Below are 21,631 nucleotides of genomic sequence, written 5' to 3'. Positions count from 1 at the left end.
TATTTATTTTTTTATTTGTAATGAAATCTGACATTTTTAAAAAATATATGGAGGCGTGAGTATTCCGACAAATGTTATAGTGACCATGCTCGTGCAACCGCCACCCCCTCTTCGGGCAGAATTCCAATGTAAAGTACAATACATCAAACAATGTCTGTACAAAATTAGGTGCTTTTCCCATAAAGCACACAATCATATCTTATACATATCTGCCCTGCTACCAAACCTAACCCTAACCTTAACTAAAACGTGCACATTTGTCGCACTATGCATGAAATATTGCATTTAATATTTAGCTTGATATCGTATGAGACACGCCATGAGAATATGTTGAATATCTGTACATTTTTCTCGAAGCATAATGAATCAAAGAAGACTTTTAAATGGGATGCGAGTCCTGAGGCTGAGTCTGACAGCAGAGGTTGTAGGTTCAATCTTGGACACATGAACACATTAATGCGCCATTTCATTAAAAATGTGCGGAAAATAAGAATTCCCTAAATGACTACAGAAAAGAGGTTTGACAACAACAGGCCAAAAGTCAGACAGAAAGCTTCTCTGCGATGTGTCTGACAGAACATTAAAGCTTTTTTCTCCTGCCCACAGTACAGTAGTGTGTTAACTTTAAAATTAATGGGGATTTTTTGCAGCGTTTAAAGTACAGTAGCTTGTTAACTGTGGTATCTGTTAAGCCATACAGGGCCCCTCTCCGCACGCTCTCTCTCTCTCCAGATGCCCTCATTAATTTTAGATTGGCTCTAAATGAGTCTCCTTCATCGAGGCCGGGGTTTTCTAAATTAGATTCATTTATATTTAAATTGTGAAACAGGCGTGGTTAATGAGAGAATCGTTATTTTTTGGGGGTTATTTTAGATGGGCTGATAGTTCAGCCATTCATTGCTGTGTGAACAGCAGCTGCCGCGGCAGACACATGCAATGTGAAGTCCACATTATTTGCTGGATTTTCACATTAAAAGCCTACAGGATTTCAGAATAATCTGAATTGGCTTTGCAGTGGGAAATGATGAAATAGTTGTCAGTAAATTATTGTGACCACCTTCACAGTTTAGTCCTCTTGGCACGTTGACAGAGTACTCAGATTACTTTGATGATATCCGTGGTCGGTGCAGCGATAACCTACTCAGGCAAACCATTCCAAGCGTTGGACTACTCGATGGGCAGAGAAACGCTAAGGAAAATCTTGGCTTGAAAGGTTTCTGGCTGCAGCCTTGGAGTTGCAGGTAGGAGTGTGATAAGATTTTATCAGGGTCAGACTCATATGTCCGGTTCAGAAACTTGTAGGCCTCAACTAAGTCAGTTCTCTCATGTTGCACACTTTGGCTCCAGGTGGAGGCTGCTGTTGAAACACAAGTTTTCACAGTGTCTCCTTGTCTTATCTACAATAGTAAAACCTGTTTTTAAACAAGGATTCCACATCACTGATCCATATTCCAGTGTTGGTCTCAGTAACTGTTGTATGTGGTCATCAATTTGGCTTCAGTCAGACTGATGAAACACTTAATCATTCATACTTGCATGCTTTTGATTGTTATTGAGGGTATGTGTTTGATGGCCTCAAGAGGTCTAAAATTGCTCTCTCTAGTCATGACATGAGGCATGTTACTGCTGGAATACACTGGTTCAAACTCTGAACCCAGGCTCTCAGACATAAAGTGTGATGCCTTACACACTACTCTACGCTCATACATACAGTACAAAATGGCTCTTTGGATGAACTCATTTCAATTATGTGCAGGATTTCCATGTAATAAATATATGTAGCCCCAACTCAAATAAAACATCCATGCAAGATAATCTAGTTTGAGTTGGGACTACATATACTTATTATAATCCAGTCCAGTGAGTCAGTTGTTTGAATGTATCACACAAACAAATGATTCACTGGATGAACTCGATTCAATTGTGCATGATTTCCATGTAATAAATATATGTAGCCCCAACTCAAATAAAACACATCCATTCAAGATAATGTAATTTGAGTTGGGACTACATATACTTATTAGAATCCAGTTCAGTGAGTCAGTTGTTTGAATGTATCACACAAACAAATGACTCACTGGATGAACTCGATTCAATTGTGCAGGATTTCCATGTAATAAATATATGTAGCCCCAACTCCAAAAAAAGCACATCCGTGCAAGATAATTCAATTTAATTTAGTTGGCACTACATATATCTATTTCATGGAAATCAAGTCCAATGAGTCAGTTTTTTTTGAGTGTATCACACAAACAATTGACTCATTGGATGAACTCAATTCCCTGAGGTGGATGAGAGTTTACCACTCCCTCTGGATGGGACGTGGGTCCATTGCAGATTACTTCCTGTACCGAGGCTGGTACCCATTTACAGACAGCTGGGTGAACTGAGACAATGCAGATGAAGTGTTCCATCCAAGGATACGTACAGGTAGTGTGACCAGGAATTTAACCCAAGTCTACATATTGGTAAGCCAAAAACTATACCATCGATTTACCTCCTCTACAGACCAAGTGATCATCAACTAACTAATCACTGAAGCAGCACAACAGAAGTGACAGCAATCGGTAGGGAGCAGGCAACAATTTCTCTGTTTATTTTCTCAGGAACAACAGCAACTCGTGGATATGGATCAAACCAGAGGCAACTGGAGAGTGTCTCTATGGACACACCTCACCTAAACAGATGCACATCATCTCATCGGACCTTCTTTCAAACTCTTCTGACCCTTATATTGGCCATGATCAGGTCACACCTTAGTACCACATGTTGCCACATCCTCTACACTACGGGCCTGTCTTGGCCCTTGCCCCATCTTGATTGCCAAACACCAAGGCAGTCTACACTCAAAAGATGACTCACTGGATGAACTCAGTTCAATTATGCGCAGGATTTCCATCTAATAAATATATGTATCCCCAAGTAAAAAAAAAGCACATCCATGCAAAGTAATTTAATTTAGTTGGGACTACATATATTTATTAAATGGAAATCCAGTCGAATGAGTCTATCTCTCTGTCTCCACCTCCAGAAAGCATCTCTGCAGCCAAGTGATACTTGAGAGTCATCTTGGTCTTTAACCAGTTGATGGGTCCTTCGGCACTGAGGCACCTGTGCACGGCCTCTAACTTCACAGAAACCCTTAAATTTTACTTTGCACAACCTTAAACCTGTTTTTTTTTTCTTTTTCAAGGAAATAAATGTAAAAGTTTGTAATGAACATGTAAAAAGTTCCCACAAACATTTTAATGATGGACTAAACATACTGTAGACATGTGCCTACCTATAGATATTGTGTTTGTGAAAAGTTGTGTCGACAAAATGAAAAGAAATAGTCACAGTTTTTTTTTTTAACCATTGTTTCCATTGTGCTTGCTCATTGGTTGCGTTAACGCCTCGATCTTGCTCACGTATCACACTTTGATGATGACTTACTTAATGATTTGCTCCTGCATGAATAAACTGAACTGAACTGACACAGCGGCATCTGGCTGACACATAATCTGCTCATTTGTTTCCCTTGTTAACACTTGATTTAAGGCTCTTCAACGTAATGTGTCATTTTCAACACATCCGTGCGTAGTTTACAACGCGAGGCGTGCATAAAGCGCATTATGAGAAACACATGTTGAGTTAACAGGTGCCTCGACTGACACGTGATGCCCTGACAAAGCAACAGGTCACGTCGCCGGCTCAAGCCGAGTTCCGAGTGTCGAAAATGGCACATCCAAGGAAACTGAGTGTGAGGCCGAACAACAGCGCGTTCTGCCCCCACAAACCACCCGTCCCCGCTCATAAAATCACAAATCACACGACGCTTTACAGCAGCGCATCTCTTTGCAAGGCCGCTCACAGCTCTCGCCGTCCTTTAGCAACCCCCAGCTTCTTCCCAACGGGAATCTGACTGTTAGGAATCTTAGTGCCAAGCATTTAAAAGCTGAGGAATGCTATTGTTGTGGTCACAGCTGCACTGGTCGGCTACTGCTGCCGCTGCGTGGGGGAGGTGGGGGGAGGAAGGAAGGTGGGAGGCACTGAAGGTGTGAAAAAGGCAACTTTACCTATTTCCAGTGTTTTGCAGTTCTGGTGACAAAGGGCCACGTAGTTGACAGCGAGTTGACACATTCCTCAGGCCTGAATGGTCCTAAATCACCCCCGGGTCTCCCTTTGGGCCTTTTCAGACACACTATATTTCAGCGACTTTTAAATGTAAGACAGTTTTTCTTTAAACAAGAGAGATTATGAAAAAGTCCAATAATTCTACTCTGCCACTTCGTTATATCATCCTCATCATGGAGATAATTTTGAGATAATTATTCTTGAAAATAAGGTTTGCCATTTGATAAGTATTTTCTTTACTAAAACATAAAACAGTCATGACTGATTTTTGTTGGAATACTGGTCTAATTCAAATTAATTTTTCTTTTTAGCCAGTGATGAAGAAGAAACTCATCAAATACATTGTGTTAATACAATTCCATGGTGCCTAAACCTTGGCACAGTACATCTGAGTATGTACACACCCTGCACTGACTGTGGCCTTGAAGCAACTCAGAGTGTGATTTGATGTTTGAGACAAATACTTTTTTTGTTGTTTTAAAAGTTTATGCTCCAATTGGAACTGCAACAAAATGATGATTTTCATAATCGATTAGTTGTTTTGGGGCATAAATTTTCAGCCCAATATCTTTCAAATATCTTTTGTTTTCTTTTTTGTACTGCTAGCACAGGAGTAAAGAAACTAGTAACATACCAGAAATTATTCACATTTAAGAAGCTGAAATCAGAGAATTTGGACTTTTTAAAATAACTCAAGATGATTAATCAATTAACAAAATAATTTTCAACTACACTGTAAAATATAAGTTGACTTTACTAAAAAACATATGCAAACTTGCTGCCTTAAAAAAAGTCATTTATGTTGGCTTAAATGAATCAGATTTGATTAACTTAATTATTGTGAGTGTGCAGTACTCAAATTAATTTAAATAATTGGATAATGGTAACTTGTTCATTTTGATTTAGCAGTACTCAAATAAATTTAAAATCCTAGATTATAGTAACTTGTTTATTTTGAGTTTGCAGTACTGAAATAAATTAGATTACAGTAACGTATTTACTGTTAGCATCCAGTACTCAAGTGACAGCTGAATTCCCTTTAGTTTTGCTCATTCATCATATTCAGGTCAACTTAATTTTCCTGAAGCTACAGCTAACCGCTAACTTTTAGTATTGACTCTGGTACACTGTCAGCTACTGACAATCCAGTTTTGCATTTAAGCACCGCCAACGCATCTTAGTAAAAACAAAGGTGATCACAAACTCAACACAAACAACGAGTCAGAGCTTCTGAAGAAGAGTCATTTACTTTCAACATGGAACAGTACTGATGTGTCGGACAAGACATTAAAAGCAAAGCAGTTTTGACTTATGGTTTTGATTTATAAACCAAGCTAATTCTGGACAGTTTCTCAACAATGAGTAAAAAACAGCACTGGTCATCCAAACATGGGCTCACCATGGAAGGGCACAGTAAGTGAATGAGGCAGATCTGCATGTCTGAAACGTCCCAAAGGACACTGGATATGAAAATTCATTTTTTTCTAATTTGGCTTTAATGGGATACATCAAGTAAAGGATGTCTTCCAAGCTCAAAGTACTACTTACTTGTTTAAAATAAGTGTTCATAACAGGTTGATGAAAACTGAGTTTGGTTAACTTATCATACTTAATTAATTTGTATGTTAGCATTTACAGTGTACATTGTCAAGTAACAAGTAATTTGCTGATTAATTGTTACAGCTCTAGTTCCCACCCTCCTCAAAGGTCATGAAGTGTGAGATGTGACCAGAAGATGAAGTTATGGGCTCAAGAAGCCAAAAGAGATCTGGAGCTCAGAGTGATTCTGATCATATTATATGAGTAAAGGAGTCAGTCTAAGGGGGGGTTAGAGAATCTTATTGGGATGCTGCGAGGGATATATATCTCTCCCTTATAAAATGATCCATTATGTACCTAGAGACATGGGCTGAGTTACATTCGGGGACTATACTTATTATGGAATGATTCAGTTTTGTGTGACTGATGCAATTCGATACATTTCTTTTGTTTAACTTAGACATTCATTGACCACGATGTATTCAAATAAGTCAAAAGTGGCATCGCTTCCCTTCAAATACATATTTCAAGAAAACCAGGGACCTCCTTCATATTTTTACTTGTGCATGAGTAAAACATGCTGCTGCGTTTAGTTATGTCCACTTGATACCTCTATTAAACATAAAGAGCTCTTACAAGTTTTGGATGTAAAGTTGAGTTCAACATCCAGAACTTGTAAGAGCTCTTTTTGTTTAATAGAGGTATCAAGTGGACATAACTAAACGCAGCAGCATGTTTTAGAGTGTGTGCTGCAGTACACTGGTACTGCTTCTGCTAACCTTTTATTCACCCCTGGGGGCAGTCAGTTAGCATGGCATAAATAGCATTGTGTAACTTTCTTATTCTGAATGGGTTTGACAGTGTTAACAAATTGTGAACCAAACGTGCAGTTCAAATGACTCATGTATCCGTTGTACCGCTTACATTACATTACATCAGACCTATTTTATTTATTTCTTTAACCTCACACATTTTACTTTTCTGTGACCAGTCTCGTGAGAGCCTTGTGCTGACTTTTGAACTTTTACAAAATTTTGAAGATGCAACAAAACAAACTCAACACATTTATAAAGTTAAAATCGAGTCATCGACTGGTTCATCCAGAATGATTCAGGGGTCCATGTATCGATGTAATCGTATATCTTTTATTTTAAAATCGAGTTCTGATTCTTATCACTTAATAGTTATGCCCCTAAATGCCACCCATATCCAAATGGGAGGTGACCGCGAGATTGCCCCTGAATGTGCCTGAAGGACTTATCCCATTTGGCCTCGGATCCCAAGCAGGAAGTGCAGAATGTGTCCATGGAGCAGGATATCTGGGCTGCTTTTAGATGGTGCCACCATGACCTCACCCACTAAAAGCAACGAGAAATGGAAAGGCAGACACACAAACACAGACCCTCCAATAATACTGCATAAAATATTCAGTCTCCACTGGAGGATTTCCTGCATTAACACATTGTTGAGTTTGTCTTTTGATTTACTGGATAACTGTGTCTGAGCATGAGGAGCGTCATCTCTGCTGTCTGGAGATTTCATCAGATTTTCAGCTTTGTTTTATTATATCAATCATTTTTCTTTCACATTCTGTGCACAAGGCAAAAGATGCAGCAGTGGTGGGATGGCAGCGCCCCCTCCCTCCTCTCTTTCTAGTAATTACCATCCAGCTGCTTTGAGGAACAATGCCTGGCTGTCTTCCAGAGGGCTGACTTCATACACTCAGTGCCACGCTCAATTTGGAGCGCAGCGGAAGCTGGGCATGACTGGCACCCTCCAGGGCATTGCTGCGACTCACGATGGGACTCTGTGTGTGTGAGTGTGTGTTCCCTAAACCCACCAATTCCTGTTCGCCATCCATACACGTTGTCCTGGTCAGCCTCGTTTTCACCCATCTGTCATGCCACTGAAAAAAATAACACAGAATGACCAAATTAATCAAAAAGTAATCATGATACTTTTAACTGATTTGAGTGTTTGTTGTTGTTTCTGAGTGGTAGTAGTGCCTTGTCAGTTTCAAATGCTAACATAATGTTCACAGAAAGATCTGAATGCGATCGGCACAAACAACAATGCAAGAACCGCTTGTACTAACAGGTTCGTTCCCAAATGGTGACTACAACTGATTTAAGGGAACTTTTCCGAATTCGAACAATTTTCTTGTATTTTGAGTTTTTTTCCGCTGGTATGAATGAAAGTGAAGAGTACTCCAGGGATGTAGTAAGGGTCATGGAAATACTCTGTCATTCAAACCTGTGTTTTCAGTCAGTGTTAATTTGAAGTATTCCCAGAGGGTAAAGGTGTTGGACTCTTCCAGGGCTGCCCTTTGTCACCTATTCTGTTCATGATATCCATGGACAGGATTTCAAGGCAAAGTCAGGTGGATGTCCAGGTTGGTGACCTCAGAGCTGCGTCTCTGCTTTATGCGTTTGATGTGGTTCTGTTGACTTCATTGGGTGCACGTGGCAGGTTTGAGGCTGATATCCGAAGTGACTGCGATGAGAATCAGCACCTCCAAATCTGAGAACATGGTCCTTTGTTGCAAAAGGGTAGATTGTCCCATCTTATGTCCCATATTCGTTTTTATTTTCCTGTCTTAATCATCCTCACAATGTCAAGTCTTGATAGTTGGTTTCAGCATTTAACATTCAACAGTCACATCCAAAAGGTAACCATCTGGGTAGATACTGATGTAATGTACTGTGTAGAGGATATGTGTAACTAGCTGTGAGGAAACCTGGGTCGACAGATTTGGTTCTGTCCTTCTTGGAGATGGTTGACATTGTGCTGATTTGACACTTTCGCTGTCACACATCACATCAATGTATGAATGAATATTTGTTGTATGCTGCTTGATATTGATATTTCCTACTGATGTTTCACCAAAAAAAAAAAAAAAAAAAACCCTAGATGGCATTGCAGATGCACATTACACCTGTCCACAAGTTTGGACATTTCAGTGTCAAGCACTTTTATGATTGACCACTGGCACAATACCTACTGCCGCCAAGTAAATTGTAGTTGCCTAACACTGATCACAAATGCTCGTGTGGACACAAATGTGCACCTTGGGGTTGGACCTTATCTTGATTAAGGATCACAAGTTTGTAACTGTATTATTCCCAAAAAGCATCTTACTTGTTATGCACTTATTAAGGACTCTGACAAAGTGTTTGTCATTGAATGCAGCTAAAAGTCATTTTAAACCTTAGCCGATCCTTAACCATTAGCCAACACATAACCTAACGTAATCCCTCACCAACCAATAAAAGTAGTTACCGTAGGCTAGTTTTGGCTCCCAACACCAGGTAAGAAAGAGACAATACTAGTAGGACGTACTGTCCAACCTCCCCTCTTCCAGAAGCTCATTATTTTAGCTTTATTGAACGGACTTTAGGTTTATCTGCAGAAATGTCCACTGTTTGTGTGAAACAGTGACAAAAACTAATCTAGTAGCTGAAATCAATCAATTCAAATTTTTTTTTATATAGCGCCAAATCACAACAAACAGTTGCCCCAAGGCGCTTTATATTGTAAGGCAAGGCCATACAATAATTATGTAAAACCCCAACGGTCAAAACGACCCCCTGTGAGCAAGCACTTGGCTACAGTGGGAAGGAAAAACTCCCTTTTAACAGGAAGAAACCTCCAGCAGAACCAGGCTCAGGGAGGGGCAGTCTTCTGCTGGGACTGGTTGGGGCTGAGGGAGAGAACCGGGAAAAAGACATGCTGTGGAGGGGAGCAGAGATCGATCACTAATGATTAAATGCAGAGTGGTGCATACAGAGCAAAAAGAGAAAGAAACAGTGCATCATGGGAACCCCCCAGCAGTCTACGTCTATAGCAGCATAACTAAGGGATGGTTCAGGGTCACCTGATCCAGCCCTAACTATAAGCTTTAGCAAAAAGGAAAGTTTTAAGCCTAATCTTAAAAGTAGAGAGGGTGTCTGTCTCCCTGATCTGAATTGGGAGCTGGTTCCACAGGAGAGGAGCCTGAAAGCTGAAGGCTCTGCCTCCCATTCTACTCTTACAAACCCTAGGAACTACAAGTAAGCCTGCAGTCTGAGAGCGAAGCGCTCTATTGGGGTGATATGGTACTACGAGGTCCCTAAGATAAGATGGGATCTGATTATTCAAAACCTTATAAGTAAGAAGAAGAATTTTAAATTCTATTCTAGAATTAACAGGAAGCCAATGAAGAGAGGCCAATATGGCTGAGATATGCTCTCTCCTTCTAGGCCCCGTCAGTACTCTAGCTGCAGCATTTTGAATTAACTGAAGGCTTTTTAGGGAACTTTTAGGACAACCTGATAATAATGAATTACAATAGTCCAGCCTAGAGGAAATAAATGCATGAATTAGTTTTTCAGCATCACTCTGAGACAAGACCTTTCTGATTTTAGAGATATTGCGTAAATGCAAAAAAGCAGTCCTACATATTTGTTTAATATGCGCTTTGAATGACATATCCTGATCAAAAATGACTCCAAGATTTCTCACAGTATTACTAGAGGTCAGGGTAATGCCATCCAGAGTAAGGATCTGGTTAGACACCATGTTTCTAAGATTTGTGGGGCCAAGTACAATAACTTCACTTTTATCTGAGTTTAAAAGCAGGAAATTAGAGGTCATCCATGTCTTTATGTCTGTAAGACAATCCTGCAGTTTAGCTAATTGGTGTGTGTCCTCTGGCTTCATGGATAGATAAAGCTGGGTATCATCTGCGTAACAATGAAAATTTAAGCAATACCGTCTAATAATACTGCCTAAGGGAAGCATGTATAAAGTGAATAAAATTGGTCCTAGCACAGAACCTTATGGAACTCCATAATTAACTTTAGTCTGTGAAGAAGATTCCCCATTTACATGAACAAACTGTAATCTATTAGACAAATATGATTCAAACCACCGCAGCGCAGTGCCTTTAATACCTATGGCATGCTCTAATCTCTGTAATAAAATTTTATGGTCAACAGTATCAAAAGCAGCACTGAGGTCTAACAGAACAAGCACAGAGATGAGTCCACTGTCCGAGGCCATAAGAAGATCATTTGTAACCTTCACTAATGCTGTTTCTGTACTATGATGAATTCTAAAACCTGACTGAAACTCTTCAAATAGACCATTCCTCTGCAGATGATCAGTTAGCTGTTTTACAACTACCCTTTCAAGAATTTTTGAGAGAAAAGGAAGGTTGGAGATTGGCCTATAATTAGCTAAGATAGCTGGGTCAAGTGATGGCTTTTTAAGTAATGGTTTAATTACTGCCACCTTAAAAGCCTGTGGTACATAGCCAACTAACAAAGATAGATTGATCATATTTAAGCTCGAAGCATTAAATAATGGTAGGGCTTCCTTGAGCAGCCTGGTAGGAATGGGGTCTAATAAACATGTTGATGGTTTGGATGAAGTAACTAATGAAAATAACTCAGACAGAACAATCGGAGAGAAAGAGTCTAACCAAATACCGGCATCACTGAAAGCAGCCAAAGATAACGATACGTCTTTGGGATGGTTCTGAGTAATTTTTTCTCTAATAGTTAAAATTTTGTTAGCAAAGAAAGTCATGAAGTCATTACTAGTTAAAGTTAATGGAATACTCAGCTCAATAGAGCTCTGACTCTTTGTCAGCCTGGCTACAGTGCTGAAAAGAAACCTGGGGTTGTTCTTATTTTCTTCAATTAGTGATGAGTAGAAAGATGTCCTAGCTTTACGGAGGGCTTTTTTATAGAGCAACAGACTCTTTTTCCAGGCTAAGTGAAGATCTTCTAAATTAGTGAGACGCCATTTCCTCTCCAACTTACGGGTTATCTGCTTTAAGCTACGAGTTTGTGAGTTATACCACGGAGTCAGACACTTCTGATTTAAAGCTCTCTTTTTCAGAGGAGCTACAGCATCCAAAGTTGTCTTCAATGAGGATGTAAAACTATTGACGAGATACTCTATCTCCCTTACAGAGTTTAGGTAGCTACTCTGCACTGTGTTGGTATATGGCATTAGAGAACATAAAGAAGGAATCATATCCTTAAACCTAGTTACAGCGCTTTCTGAAAGACTTCTAGTGTAATGAAACTTATTCCCCACTGCTGGGTAGTCCATCAGAGTAAATGTAAATGTTATTAAGAAATGATCAGACAGAAGGGAGTTTTCAGGGAATACTGTTAAGTCTTCTATTTCCATACCATAAGTCAGAACAAGATCTAAGATATGATTAAAGTGGTGGGTGGACTCATTTACTTTTTGAGCAAAGCCAATAGAGTCTAATAATAGATTAAATGCAGTGTTGAGGCTGTCATTCTCAGCATCTGTGTGGATGTTAAAATCGCCCACTATAATTATCTTATCTGAGCTAAGCACTAAATCAGACAAAAGGTCTGAAAATTCACAGAGAAACTCACAGTAACGACCAGGTGGACGATAGATAATAACAAATAAAACTGGTTTTTGGGACTTCCAATTTGGATGGACAAGACTAAGAGACAAGCTTTCAAATGAATTAAAGCTCTGTCTGGTTTTTTGATTAATTAATAAGCTGGAATGGAAGATTGCTGCTAATCCTCCGCCTCGGCCCGTGCTACGAGCATTCTGACAGTTAGTGTGACTCGGGGGTGTTGACTCATTTAAACTAACATATTCATCCTGCTGGTGAATATGCAGGTTTCTGTTAGGCAGAATAAATCAATATGTTGATCAATTATTATATCATTTACCAACAGGGACTTAGAAGAGAGAGACCTAATGTTTAATAGACCACATTTAACTGTTTTAGTCTGTGGTGCAGTTGAAGGTGCTATATTATTTTTTCTTTTTTAATTTTTATGCTTAAACAGATTTTTGCTGGTTATTGGTAGTCTGGGAGCAGGCACCGTCTCTATGGGGATGGGGTAATGAGGGGATGGCAGGGGGAGAGAAGCTGCAGAGAGGTGTGTAAGACTACAACTCTTCTTCCTGGTCCCAACCCTGGATAGTCACGGTTTGGAAGATTTAAGAAAATTGGCCAGATTTCTAGAAATGAGAGCTGCTCCATCCAAAGTGGGATGGATGCCGTCTCTCCTAACAAGACCATGTTTTCCCCAGAAGCTTTGCCAATTATCTATGAAGCCCACCTCATTTTTTGGACGCCACTCAGACAGCCAGCAATTCAAGGAGAACATGCGGCTAAATGTGAGTAGCATTCTCCTACGGGTCAGTGGACGCACGCACAAGCACAACATGAACACTCAGTGTCTCCTCTCTCTCCAAACTTGACTGAATAGGGTGTAGCACGACCCGTCTCTTCCTCTGCAAGGCACAATGAGGACCTGTTTGGGCCCAGTATGCCCAGTTATCTCAACCCCACTGCCCCAAAAAGCAACACAAATGAATGCACACACATCCACTTTCAAGCCAGAGGAGCCATGGCTGTTTTGGACAGAAGGACATTTAAAGAGACAAACAAAACAACAGTGACTAATTCTTGTGCACTAAAACACACTCAGTTTGACAACGAGATGGCAACAGAAGGCGTTTTTACAGATAGTTATGCCATGCAGCTGACATTGTGTGATTGGTACAGTGTTATGGCACAACACCATTTATATCCCAATGACAAAAAGTTGTTCAGAAACTATTCAGCAGCACTAAACTTCCTATTGACATATATCTGTTGGTATTACAAATATTTGTAATCTCCTACACTCAAAAACTGACTCATTGGATTGGATTTCCATGAAATAAATATCCCATGAGAATGAATGAAATGAAAAATCCAGTGAGTCATTTTTTTTTAGTGTAGTATTCATCACTCACCTTTATACTTCTGAGTGATGATTTTGTCCATTGTCCAAGCCTGTTGCCAGACACACTGCCAAGACTGGATCAGTTCTGGAAGCATGCATTGGTGTGATGCATTAAAACTTCCATCAAACAATGGATTTGCCTTTGGTCCTTGATTTAAACCACTCAGGGAAACAACCATTCCATCTCCACCACTTTAAAGCAGTCATCTGTCTCAGCCAGAAAAAAAACAAAGGCATCACCTCGGCCTTTACCATTTGCTGGGCCCCTCAACTCTGAGACACCGGTGTGCCTGATCATTCCCAGAAAATCAATGGTCAAAATATTGTAGCATCACAGCGCAAGTGATAATCCACATTTGATCTTCCTTCATTTGACACAAAGTAGTTTCAGTGGTACCCAAGGATCCTGTTGTGGGCTGAGGTGTTTGGCTGGCTTTGTTTTCTGTTTCTCCCACCAGGTGGTATGCGTTCAGGACTGAGTGGCTGACGTGGGGCTGAGTTTGAGGACCTCACCCTGATCACCTGGAGGCTTGTTATCACGTGCAGTTCATCAGGACTCACAGCTGTGGTGCATCTGTCTTGATCAGGGCATGTTGCATTTAAACCTGGAATACACAGTGTGTATTTGCCAGAGACTCGACTTTGTGACCAGACATGTGAGATCGACGTTGGGAGAACAATCTCACCACTACGGACGCAGAGACCGCTCCAGGTTTGACGCCACAGCCTGTGAAAGAGGATTGGGTGAGGTCTCACGCTCTTCAGCACACTTCCTGAGGTATTTTGGTTTTTGTGACTTTCATGAAGTAAAGTCAGTAAATTTGGTGTCCCTCACACCTTGTTATATTGAGTTGTTATGCTATGCTAATCGTCTAAATCAGCTTCTACTGCAGTGGAGTTTTGAACTGAGTTGTTCCGTGCCTGCGGGGAGAGAAGTTGATTTTACATTTAGGCCAGGAAGTGTTTGCTGATTGTGTGCACCTTTGAGCTGTCTCTCTGTGTGGAGAGTGTTGGACTCACCTTACGGTTTCTTCTTTCACAGACTCGGTTTGTCGCGGCCACGTGGGGGGTGTCGGCGGGGTCCTTGGGTCCAGAATTGTTGTGGCTCCAGTCCTTTTGCGCTGCTGGGAGCGCGCCGTTTTTCCACCTCACCAGACCGTTGACTTTTGGGTTATTATCACTTAATACACTATGTTAATTAAAACTTGTTTTCCTTTGAACCGTGCTCTGCTTCTTTTATGCTGGGTCCTGTCAAATGCTGGGTCGGTTCTCCTCCCGCGTCCGACACATAACAGATCCTCTGAAGAGAAAGACTTCAGTCGTCAAGCTTGACAACCAGGACCCAAAACACTCTGTCCAGCAACCTCACGACTCCAATATACTCTTCCCAGACATCTCTCAGACATAATGTCACTGCCAAGATAAGTGACTGACAGTGTTGAATTCAAAAAGTTAAACACTTTCACCATATAGGAGCAATGATGTCACTACTTTGAGCTTTTCCTTATATCTTTGTCTATCATAATCCTCCAGAAATATAATACAATTAGCAGTCATGCTTCTTTCAAGGAAAAATGAATGAATGTCATTACCAAACAGCAAATATGGTGCAGAATGTCATCAACTATTTACAAAATGAGCGTCCTGTGCGCTACTACCAGAGATATTTTGCCTACCAACAGTACACACCAGAAAATGTAAGAAAAGAAGAACATTGATTAATCGTGCACAGATACACTTCTGATTGCAGAGTCCAGGAAAGCCTGGATCTTAGTCTTGATCCAGAATAGTTGCAAACCCAGATGCTCTGAATCCTGTTGTGCAATCGGGACAGGCATGGATTCCCCAACAGCATAAAGCAGTGGAGCATTCCCAAAGAACTTTTGATTCATGTCCTTACTCAGGACTCAGTCATACAGTGCATTTTGTAAGATTCTGTAAGAATCATACTATGGCTGAGAGTGTAACTGCAACAAGAAATATAGAAACTACTAACACATGAACCAGAATCTAGTTGTGATATTTGTAGATTATTGGTTCAGACATTACTTCTGTTGCAAAATTTTGATGCAAATTCATTTAAAAACATTTACATAAATTGTGTCTGCTAAACATTTTGTCACGTATGTTTTTAACATCACTGGAATAAAGTCACTGCGGAGTCATAAACGCCAACATGAATATAATAACAGTAAAGTCATTCTCCATTTGCATGCGGCTGAGGCTGGTGCAGTGTGGCGGAGGTCCAGGCCAAAGCAAACAGAGGCGTGATTCTGATTTGACTGATAGTAAAGAGTTAATAGAGGAACAACTCGTGTTGCACTGCCAACCAAACCTATTTAGGAACTCAATGCATTAATCAAGCTGCATATAAACAAAGATCATCAGAATCCTTTGTTGCTTCTTTGTGTATTTTATGTTCTTCAAAAACTATTTTATTGTTAACTTTGTTTGAGAACACTTGACTTGTGTCACTTAGACAAAACCTATTTTGCAGTTTTTTTATACTTCCTAAAAAGAAGATAAAGCTGGGTATCATCTGCGTAACCATGAAAATCTAAGCAATGCTTTCTAATAATACTGCCTAAGGGTAGCATGTATAAAGTGAATAAAATTGGTCCTAGCACAGAACCTTGTGGAACTCCATAATTAACCTTAGTCTGTGAAGAAGACTCCCCATTTACATGAACAAATTGTAATCTATTAGATAAATATGATTCAAACCACTGCAGCGCAGTGCCTTTAATACTAATCTCTGTAAAAAATTTTATGGTCAACAGTATCAAAAGCAGCACAGAGGTCTAACAGGGCGAGCACAGAGATGAGTCCACTGTCTGAGGCCATAAGAAGATCATTTGTAACCTTCACTAATGCTGTTTCTGTACTATGATGAATTCTACAACCTGACTGAAACACTTCAAATAGACCATTCCTCTGCAGATGATCAGTTAGCTGTTTTACAACTACCCTTTCAAGAATTTTTGAGAGAAAAGGAAGGTTGGAGATTGGCCTATAATTAGCTAAGATAGCTGGGTCAAGTGATGGCTTTTTAAGTAATGGTTTAATTACTGCCACCTTAAAAGCCTGTGGTACATAGCCAACTAATAAAGATAGATTGATCATATTTAAGATCGAAGCATTAATTAATGGTAGGGCTTCCTTGAGCAGCCTGGTAGGAATGGGGTCTAATAGACATGTTGATGGTTTGGATGAAGTAACTAATGAAAATAACTCAGACAGAACAATCGGAGAGAAAGAGTCTAACCAAATACCGGCATCACTGAAAGCAGCCAAAGATAACGATACGTCTTTGGGATGGTTATGAGTAATTTTTTCCCTAATAGTTAAAATTTTATTAGCAAAGAAAGTCATGAAGTCATTACTAGTTAAAGTTAAAGGAATACTCAGCTCAATAGAGCTCTGACTCTTTGTCAGCCTGGCTACAGTGCTGAAAAGAAACCTGGGGTTGTTCTTATTTTCTTCAATTAGTGATGAGTAGTAAGATGTCCTAGCTACTACTGAGGGCTTTTTTTATAGAGCAACAGACTGTTTTTCCAGGCTAACTGAAGATCTTCTAAGTTAGTGAGACGTCATTTCCTCTCCAACCTGCGGGTTATCTGCTTTAAGCTGCGAGTTTGTGAGTTATACCATGGAGTCAGGCACTTCTGATTTAAGGCTCTCTTTTTCAGAGGAGCTACAGCATCCAAAGTTGTGCTCAATGAGGTTGTAAAACTATTGATGAGATAATCTATCTCACTCACAGAGTTTAGGTAGCTACTCTGCACTGTGTTGGTATATGGCATTGGAAAACATAACAAAGAAGGAATCATATCCTTAAACCTAGTTACAGCGCTTTCCTAAAGACTTCTACTGTAATGAAACTTATTCCCCACTGCTGGGTAGTCCATTAAAGTAAATGTAAATGTTATTATGAAATGATCAGACAGAAGGGGGTTTTCAGGGAATACTGTTAAGTCTTCAATTTCCATACCATAAGTCAGAACAAGATCTAAAGTATGGTTAAAGTGGTGGGTGGACTCATTTACATTTTGAGCGAAGCCAATTGAGTCTAATAATAGATTAAATGCAGTGTTGAGGCTGTCATTCTCAGTATCTGTGTGGATGTTAAAATCGCCCACTATAATTATCTTATCTGAGCTAAGCACTAACTCAGATAAAAGGTCTGAAAATTCACAGAGAAACTCACAGTAACGACCAGGTGGACGATAGATAACAACAAATAAAACTGTTTTTTGGGACTTCCAATTTGGATGGATAAGACTAAGAGTCAAGCTTTCAAATGAATTAAAACTCTGTCTGGGTTTTTGATTAATTAATAAGCTGGAGTGGAAGATTGCTGCTAATCCTCCCCCTCGGCCCGTGCTACGAGCATTCTGACAGTTAGTGTGACTCAGGGGTGTTGACTCATTTAAACTAATATATTCATCCTGCTGTAACCAGGTTTCTGTAAGGCAGAATAAATCAATATGTTGATCAATTATTATATCATTTACTAACAGGGACTTAGAAGAGAGAGACCTAATGTTTAATAAACCACATTTAACTGTGGGCCCAGAGAAAACTACAGAGTCCGACATTGTTTTTGCAAAGTTATACACCGATTCAATGTTAATTTTGTTGACCTCCGATCGGCGTAACCTGTTACTGCCGACGTGAATTACAATGTTACCAAATTTATGCTTAGCCTTAGCCAGCAGTTTCAAATTTCCTTCAATGTCGCCTGCTCTGGCCCCCGGAAGACAATTGACTATGGTTGCTGGTGTCACTAACTTCACATTTCTCAAAACAGAGTCACCAATAACCAGAGTTTGTTCCTTGGCGGGTGTGTCGCCGAGTGGGGAAAAACGGTTAGAGATATGAACAGGTTGGTGGTGTACAGGGGGCTTCTGTTTAGGACTACGCTTCCTCCTCACAGTCACCCAGCTGGCCTGCTTTCCCGGCTGCTCAGGATCTGCTGGGGGACAGCTAACAGCGGCTAAGCTACCTTGGTCCACACCAACTACACTACAGGGGCCTGGCTAGCTGTAGGATTTTCCAAGGTGCGGAGCCGAATCTCCAATTCGCCCAGCCTGGCCTTCAAAGCTATGAATAAGCTACACTTATTACAAGTACCATTACTGCTAAAGGAGGCCGAGGAATAACTAAACATTTCACACCCAGAGCAGAAAAGTGCTTGGCTCTGAGATTTATCAAAAAAAAAGTTTACCATAAATTTTAGATTTCTGTAGTATTAATTTTACTTCATTATATATTTTTAGTTTTATTTATACTATGTAAACATACTTTGCCTTTTTTTAAGAATACGCTTGTGAAATTTGAGCTAAACTGATTTTACTGTATTCTAAATACTCGGTATTAAGCATTTGTTTCCAAAAAGTCCTTAAATGTTGGGTTAACATTCATGAAAATACATAAACATTGGATTGGATTTACCTTTCAGAGATTTCTAAAATGTTTTTGTTTTTTCATTTTAAAAAGCATACATTTGGCATTTGTTTCCCATGATTTACATTTGAACTCTTGACTATTATTGTTATGGGTTTTCATACGTAAAAATGATTTACAGTTAGATTTGTTGACTTTATTTTCCAAAAGAATTCTAAAAGAGTGGTTAATTTTGTCTTATTTCCTAAAGGATATTTTGTATTTGGTTTTACTTTCTTTAAATTATTCAACAAAAATTTCTTTTTTAAAATTAATTCATTTATTTATTGCTACGTTACTCTTAGTTTTTGTTGTTGTTGTTGTTGTTTTTTTAATTGATTTATTTACAAAGCACTTTAACAGAGTTTCATTTAATTTTATGTTGTGGGGTTTCCCTTTCTTTAAAAGTACATTACAAAGCCAGATAGTCACCATTTATATACTATCAAATACATTACAGTTGGGTTTATAGTACTTTAATGTACTTGAGTTTACTTTATACTTTTGTCTCCAAATAAAGCCTGACAACATGTGGGAAGTGTTTTCTTAGACAATTACCTAAAATTTTCCCAGAAATACTCACATAATACTTCACACTAGGGTTTGCTGTCTTGAGAAGTTATTTACTGTTGGAGTTTTAATTTAAAAAAGGGATTTACAGATTTACAGTTATTTTATCTAACAGCACATAATGTAAGGTTTTAATTTCATGAATATTTTCTTTTCTTTTTCTTAAAAGACTTAAAAGAGATTTGTGTCCTACAATGTACTATGCAGGTGGTTTTAATTTTCTAAGTGCAACTTGGCTGTGAAGTCAACACACAGTCTGAGCATTCATTAACAAAAACCGTTAATGATAGTAACAACTATGGGGATTTTAAATAATATTTGAAAAATGTTCTGGTGAGTGTGTTTGTATATTCAAAGTTTAACTCAAATTTTGTGTGTATAGACACAAATTGTGTGCAGCCTGTCTGAGTGTTCAACCCCCTTTTGTTGCATCTTCATGTGTATTCACGTGTATGCATGCATAAGCGTGTGTGTGTGTGTGTACATGTGTATGTGTGCATGTGTGCGCGCTCACCAGTGATCCCCCAGCCCCAGCCTGGGCCCCCCACAGTGTACAGGGGGATTGTGGGTAGCTGGGAAAGGGTTTGGATTCTGGCTTTGTCAGTGTGTGCTGACATCACTGTGCTGATGGCACCAAATCCCTCATTCCACCGTACACAGCACTTTCGAAACAAAACACAAGTAATGCCAACTGAGAGGGGGGTGAAAGGTTTCTCATTTTAACACACATGTTGACATCTATGTATGCATATACATAGATGTACACCACACGTACATTCACATCCCAAAAGAAAATGCAGACTGAACGTTTGGTAAATGGATTTGGTTTCTTACAGAAACAACAATTTTTGGTTTTGGAAACTGCAGATTAGAGGATGTCTAGAGGATTAATGAATACTTGTCAAGTGTTGATTCATAGGTAGACAAGCCTGGTCTTATCCCACATTTCAACACAATTGATGCATCTATGTTAACACTTGCAAGGATTTTTGCTTTCCAGCCTCAACAAATACAAGTGAAAGTGCCATAAATGTCACTAAAGGTATTCCTGAACTTAGCCGTAATTTAGGCATATTTGTTGTGAACTAATTGACTGTCGTCATGTTTTTTTGGACCATTGTTTGTGTTCTTTAAAATTAATGTGAAACACGCAAGTGTTGTAGTATACAACCTGTGGGGGCAGTATAACTACAAAAGCAGCAAAAAAAAAAAAAAAAATGTGGGAGCAGCACAAGCAACTACATAGAAGAAGAAACTCAATGGAATGACAAAACAAAAACGACCTAAAGTTTTAAAAAGAACTGCTAAAGCTGGTCTCCCATTACTGATTTGAGGGGCCAGATTGCTTTCACAATTTCAAAAATAGGAAATTGGGCGCAAGTTAATATAACAGCAGTGTAAAGTTGTGTATCATTAGTGTTGAATATAAATCATATTGAATGCAGCTCATGACATTAGAACTTCTGGGCAAACTCACAGTGGTACAATGTGCAGTCTAAGCACTAATATCTGTGATTACAACAAAACCTTTCCACAAAGTTAAAATACATCATCTGAAAACTGTCTTCTGCTAAAGAGTGCAGTATGCTTTTCATGGGATTATGGATGCATATTATATTTCCAGAGGAGATGGTCAGCAAACAGTGACTCTTTGAACACATTGCCCACACACAGCTCCACCTCCCACTCTGGTCCATGAAATTGGTCTGTTCCAAAACAGAAAACAATCTGCACTGTATATTAATTTTATCTTAAACTGTAGTTTGGCATTAAAATAACTGAGCAACCAAATCCACATTTAAGCAGAAATGATTTCAAGATGTACTAACAAAATAGAACCAAAGTGATAAAATTACAGTAACAGACCCATGTTAGACCCGTCTGCATAAATTACATTCAATTATTTAGTTTGTGGGTCATGATGTGTGTCCCGACGTCACTTATTATTTTGAACATGTTTAAAACTTTTGCTCTACAATGCTACTTGGATCATAGATTACATCAGTTTTCATGCCCCGATTAGGTTTATTTTTTTTATTTTTTTTGGTTTTAGTTTTCCTGCCAAAACCATACACAATCAGCATGTCTACACTGATTTTCCACTTTCATTTTATAGTGGCAAATATGTTGGAAAAAAATATCAAATCAGATCAAATCAATTTTATTTATATAGCGCCAAATCA

General features: G+C 39.2%; 1 long non-coding RNA gene across 2 annotated transcripts in view; it reads right to left on the bottom strand.

Annotated features, from left to right (window-relative positions):
* Positions 1 to 21,631, bottom strand: part of LOC117518360 — a 208,344-nt gene that overhangs the window by 17,327 nt on the left and 169,386 nt on the right. For both annotated transcript variants that reach the window (XR_004562962.1, XR_004562961.1), the window contains one exon: positions 7,496 to 7,561. This is a non-coding gene — a long non-coding RNA (uncharacterized LOC117518360). The remainder of the gene's footprint in view (positions 1 to 7,495; positions 7,562 to 21,631) is intronic.

This window comes from Thalassophryne amazonica, chromosome 10, assembly GCF_902500255.1.
Source record: "Thalassophryne amazonica chromosome 10, fThaAma1.1, whole genome shotgun sequence".
Classification (NCBI taxonomy): domain Eukaryota; kingdom Metazoa; phylum Chordata; class Actinopteri; order Batrachoidiformes; family Batrachoididae; genus Thalassophryne; species Thalassophryne amazonica.
Note: the sequence above shows the minus strand (reverse complement) of the source record. Positions and strands in the feature narration are given on the sequence as shown.